Source organism: Chamaea fasciata, unplaced genomic scaffold (assembly GCF_029207755.1).
Source record: "Chamaea fasciata isolate MVZ Bird 193981 ecotype frontalis unplaced genomic scaffold, bChaFas1.0.hap1 SCAF_50, whole genome shotgun sequence".
NCBI lineage: Eukaryota > Metazoa > Chordata > Aves > Passeriformes > Sylviidae > Chamaea > Chamaea fasciata.
Genome location: NW_027094135.1, coordinates 925,532 through 931,734, shown reverse-complemented (window position 1 = coordinate 931,734; position 6,203 = coordinate 925,532).

Below are 6,203 nucleotides of genomic sequence, written 5' to 3'. Positions count from 1 at the left end.
TGTGATCACCCCACTGGAGAAACTCGCGTCTATAGGCATCTTCAAAAGCCTCGAGGACTCGACCCTCCATGTTGGTAGCTATAATCCCCTTCCCCTCTTTTTCTGTCTTTCTTAATATTCTCTTTTCTCTCCCCACTATCGCATTTGTTGGCACTAAATAAAGGTGCATTTGTGATTGAATAAACTGAGTTTGTCCCCCGCTGTGTCGTTTGTGCTCTGAGATCCCTAAAACGAACCATCACGAACCCCGCTTGTGTGAGCGGATCGTGACATTAAATTGGCGTCACGGACAGGATCTTGATGGACAGAGGGGTTGCGGGTTTTATACAGTTTGTAAAAGGAGAAGGACCCTCGTCTCAGCCGCAACTAGCACGCCACTTCGGTGAGCGCTGTTAGAAAGCAAGGGGGGCGAGGGAAAATTCCCGCAAACTGTATACACCCAGGCGTATAGCACTCCCTGTCATCAGGATTTCACAAAAGGATCTCATTGTGCAAAAGATGGGACTGTAGTTAGTTGTGGTTTTTTTGTGTTTTGGGCTGCTTGGTGTAGTTGAGGAGACAACCATTTGTAACTAAGGTGAACCTCCCAGGCAGTTTTGGTCTCCTCGCCCATTCCAGGGAAGCAAAGGGAAACACAGTTGTAGCTGTGCTTTTGGTGTAACTTTAAGAATACCTCCCTGAGAGTGGTTTCAGTCCCTTCACAAAATGAGTGAAAAAGATAAGAATGCATTTTATGCTTTGTTAGCGAAACATGGCGCTGGACCTTCTCCAGATGGAGAAAGGTGGGCACAGAATAATTGGTTTAACTTTGAAAACATAGTAAATAGAATATATTCTTTACAACATGATGCTAGATATAAACTGGGCAGAAATAAAACCATTCTTTGCTCAGTTTTGGGGGCCTGTCTCTTGGCAGCCATAGCACCCCGTTTTAAACGGGTAAGTGAAGAAAAAGCAGTAATAGAATCCCTATTAAATTTGGTAGAAGCTTTGCAAACACAATTAGAACAGGAAAGAAATCAGAATTATTTGCTGCAGACTTCCCTTGCAGAAGGGTGAAGTAAAAACTTAAAATCTGCGGATTCACCCACAGAAATAGAAGGAAAGGAGACATACAACATTAAACAAATCTACCCTCAGAAAGAATTAGAACACATGTAAAATTGTGGAGAACACTGTTGCTCCAACTTGAGACCTCTCATCAAAACAGAATATAATTCTATAAATGAAGAGAATCATGATCCCCACATAACCACCAAAGAAATACCATACACGGCCACTGAATTAGCTAAATTAAAGAAAGAATACTCCCGCCTCCCAAGTGAATCAGAGACGGAGTATGTTTTTAGAGTCTCACTCACTGGGGGTGACCAAATTCAATTAAGTGAACAAGAAGCAAGTGGCTATTGGGGACATGGAGTTTTCTTAACAACAGGAAATACACGTGCTCCATGGTCCCTGACACAGCGTTCAGCTTACTGGGCAGGGGGGTTAAACCCCCTTGAGAGGGGCGACCCTCTGGCAATAGTCGGCACTCCAGACCAACTCCTAGAAAACATACACAAAGCTGCATGCTTGCAAATGATACATGAAAGGAAATTGATCTCTGGCTATGAGTCACCAATGCAACAGCCTGTCAAACCTGAGATCATGACCCCCCTAATTCGAGGTTTGCCAGAGTCTCTAAAACCAACGGCAATTCTTCTTCAATAAACAAGAGCATCTATCTCTCTGGTAGATAGACTTGAAAGATTTCTTGGCCATACAAGAGATCAAAGTGGTTCCACTGACTCCACTGACTCCTCGCCTTTTACAACTCCTAGCACACAATATAACAGCAGTCATAAACTTTGGACATGGAATGAGGTAGCAGAGGAGTTAATAAGTTACAGTAGAAAATATGGACCAGTGAAGTACTCAGAGGACAAACAAGAAAAACGCAGAGGAGTCAGGCACATTGCCTCTCCTAATGAAAAATCAGAAAAGGGAAAACAAATTTCCAACTGGCAGCAACGGTGGTGGCTAGGACTGAAAAGGGGAGTTCCACGAGAAGTAATGAATAAATTGCCATATGATAAATTGGCTAAAATAATTTCTAATTGGCTCTGTCCCAAATATATTGTATTGGAACCATCAAACCGACAACCCAGCGCACCTCCTGTCCGCAAAGACGGTGCCCCATCCTCCACTAACTTGGAAATCCAAGCAATTTTTGGACAAAGATCTGCAGAACAAAGGTCTTCTGCTGGATTCGGAGAACCAGTGTCCCAAGAACAGTAGCAGCAGACAGTGAAGAGAACATCGCTCAGTGTCACTCCATGCACGGCTGATGCCAGACACAGCTCAGCCTGTGGGGAGCTCCCATAGCTCCTGCCTTCTCCCTCCCTGCTGACAGCTCCCTCCCTCCAGCCCTCAGACCCTGCCCATCCCCCCTTATTCCCTCCCAGCTCATCCCTTTGCTTCGACTTTCATTAATAAACACTTTGGCTTCTTCACTTTACCTGCGTCTCTGTGGACCTGAAGCGGCGTAAAAACCTGAGCCCTGGCACACACAGGCCCCTGCTGCCGTCCTCTTCCGCGCCGTGTTTTGTGCAGAGACACAGAGGAGCGAGGCCACGTCAGGCTGGAAAGGTGCCTGTGCTGAAGGTCCAGTTCCACAACACTGTGCAGTTTAAGGTCCAACTGAGCAGCCTGAAGCTCCTGGATTTTGGAAGAGCCAACCTGAGTATGCTCTGAACCCAGCTGTGAGGGATTCCATGGCAAGCATCTAAAGAGGGCAAAGGAGCTTGGAATGCTGGAAGCTTTCAAGAATAGCTTCCTGAAAGCACAGCAGTGCTCCACCCCTGCACAGGGGCAGGGAGAGGGCAGAAGCAGAGACCATCAGGCCTTAACAGGGAGCTTGTGGTGTGCCTTAGGGCAAGTGAAGCAGCAGCAGCACGGTGGCCGAGACTCGGACGCGTGACCGAGCCAATGGCCCGAGCGCCGTCAGGCAGTGCCGGGATCCCGGCTGCGGTTCTGGTCCCCAGAGCTGAGGAATCACAGCCCCTGCCTCAGAGCCTGTCAGAAAGCCAAGCAAGTGAGAGCAGAGGGAGGGCAGCCTTCCAGTCTCTCCTGGGCATGGCCACAAAGCAGCCCCTGCTTCTCCTTCCTCTGCCTGTGTTTGGGGTGTGCTGATGGCAGCGCCAGCCAGGCTGTGCTCTGTGTTCCAAAGGCTGTGGAGAGCGGGCATGAAAAGTGCTGTGTGCACAGCGGAGAGTCCTGGAAGGTGCTGGCAGGAGCGTCCTGCGGGAACAGGGCTCTGGTCTCTGGCCGGGAAGAGCCTGGTTTTGCTGCTGTGAGCGCAGGCAGGCGTCGAGGCAGGTGAAGAGGCAGCGGGCAGCTTGTGTTTGTAGAGGGCCTGGGGCTGCATGTGCGAACCTCCACCTGGAATCACACTGGGGGAAATCCCAGCTAGAGCTGGAGCGCCTGTCCAGAAAGCACCAGAAGGAATTCAGCCTTGCCAGGGTTTCTTAAGAGTGTGTTGGTGTTCCCCAGGAAAGGTACACATTTGGGGAAACGCCTCTGGGGGAAAGGGGCTTGCTGCGGAAGGAAAGCACTTTCCTAGGAGCTCCCAGTGATGTAGGAGCAGCTGTCCCCCTTTGGCTCTCTGTGGTCCTTTCAGTCCTTGAGGCCCGTTGCACTTGGCAGATGGACAAAGGAGAGGAGAAGGCTGTGAAGAGCGGGTTTGGAATCCACCCGGACCTGCGGAGACCAAGGCCAACACCTGCACCGGGGTGTGTTCCCCCCCGTTTGGACACAGGTGTGAGCAGGACCATCTCTGTCCAGCTGCCAGCCCCAAAGCTGTCTTTGAGAGCTGTGAATTCAAAGGCCTTCACGCACACACCTCTCACATCTTACCTGTCTGCTGTGTTTCAACTCTTGGCAATATGCATTTGCCTCTTGCTTGCTGGAAGCTGCTGCGGCCCAGAGGGTCCGCACCGAGCTGGGCTGTGTGGGCCAGTGTCACGATCCGCTCACACAAGCGGGGTTCGTGATGGTTCGTTTTAGGGATCTCAGAGCACAAAAGACACAGCGGGGGACAAACTCAGTTTACTCAATCACAAATGCACCTTTATTTAGTGCCAACAAATGCGATAGTGGGGAGAGAAAAAGAGAATAGTTAGAAAAACAGAAAAGAGGGGAAGGGGATTATAGCTACCAACATGGAGGGTCGAGTCCTCGAGGCTTTTGAAGATGCCTATAGACGCGGTCTTCTCCAGTGGGGAGATCTCAAAAGTGAGCGGGGGTCTCCAGGGTTTTTATAGTCCTCTCCGAAGCGACAGGCAGTTGGCCAAACAGGTGGGGGAAATCATTGCAGTGTGTTCATTTAGAGAACCCAGAACAAGTCGGTCGTCAGCAGGTACAGTGTCAACCAGTACAAGTCAGCAGGTGCAGTGTCAGTAGGCACAGTCACTTCACCGTGACTTGCCCATTGTTTCTGCTCAGATTCTGATGTTCCGATATGGGTGCTGGGTGTTTTCCATCAAACACACCTGCAGGCAGCACTTGGCCAACATCCCACCTCAGCCAGGCCAGAACTCCTGCATTGAGATTTTAAAGTCCCTTTTAGGGGTTTCAGTCTCTGTCCTTGACGATGGTCGTGAGGCAAATGAGGGATCTTCGGACCGTCTCTTACACCACCCCGTGACTCACGATTGTCGTCAAGAGAGCTCCTTCTGCAGGGTTCCGTAGTCTTGCGAAGTCTTCAGGACTCGTCCATGTCAGTAGCATATCCCGGAAAAACAGAGGCAGTAGAGAGTGTGTGTGAAAGAGAGAGAGAGGGGGAGAGAGAGAGAGAGAGAGAAATAGGAAAAGGAAATAAAAACAAAACAAAATCAATCAATATTGATTAAAACAATTTCATCAAAATAATCAGAACAAATCATCAAATTTCTTAAAGTTATAACAATTTACAAACAACAGCTTAATTTTGATTACAATATAACATAGTTAAAACAAATAACAATAATCAAAACAAGCCATTAACATTTTCAAATTAATCTGCTGTTGGAGGCCTAATTTTTACTGTTGGGGTAGTACGTCTCGTGTCAATAACTTTGGGGGTGTCTTTTGCAAAAGGGGTATTGATTAAACTGTGTGCTTCCATTATAGATGCCAAGTGTGTCAACTTCTTCATCATTTTCCAATTTAGGATGTATAAAATGACTGATAAGACAAAACCAATCAAAACCAAAATCAAAAGAACAACAATGGGATGACACACTTTGTTCAGGATACCTGTAGCCGTAGGTGACCACCCAAAAAGGGTATCCCACCACCTGTATTCAGCATCCTTTTTGATCCTTTCTAAAACATGATGTATTTCTTTCACATCATGATGGACTGTCACCAAAGTTTTTTGTCCATTTTTCTTAACCCTTTTTAAAATCCCTACTAAGTCTTCGTGAAGCAACAATTGCTTGATTAAAGTCAGATTCATTCCAATGGGGGCAGATGTTATTTGGTGAAACAGGGTAAAATTTGATTGTAAAAGGTGATAGGATGTAACTGGGGCTGAGTAAGAAAAGTCACACCCTGTAATTGTGGTAAAATTGCAAACACAAAAATTTGAGTGATTTTTAGGATTCACTACTATTTCTCCTACAAACACTACATCACAAGCAGTCCTTATACAAGCACATCCATTGCCTATATACACAAGCACTGTTTTAGGAGTTTCGTTAGGGTGTACTTCAAAATGACAAATATTTTGCTCTGTGTCTAAACAAATGTCTTGAGCTATGATTGCATTACTTTCACAGATGAAACCTTGCTGTTCCCGAACAATACATGAGTCTAAATTGACAGTTTGCCATCTCTCGCCATTTTGACGGGCCCATTCTCTGTGCTCAAAAGGATAGAGAATAGTTCCATCATGATTCAGTCCTAATGCAATGATAGGAAATATCGAGTGTACAGAGGCATTACATATGGTTAACACAAAAGCTGTAACTGTGTTAGTATTGGGGTTATAGGTAAAGTTTACTAGTTTCCACCAGGATTGGAATTCCTTTTCAAAATCATTTGCATTATCCCAAATTATTTTCCGAATTTCAGTAGGAAAAGTGCCTTCTTCTCCTTCCCTTATGATTGAGGCAACAACTGTTTGCATCCATAACTGTGCCTGGATGCAGCTAAGAGCCAAAGAGACATTGCTTTGTGTG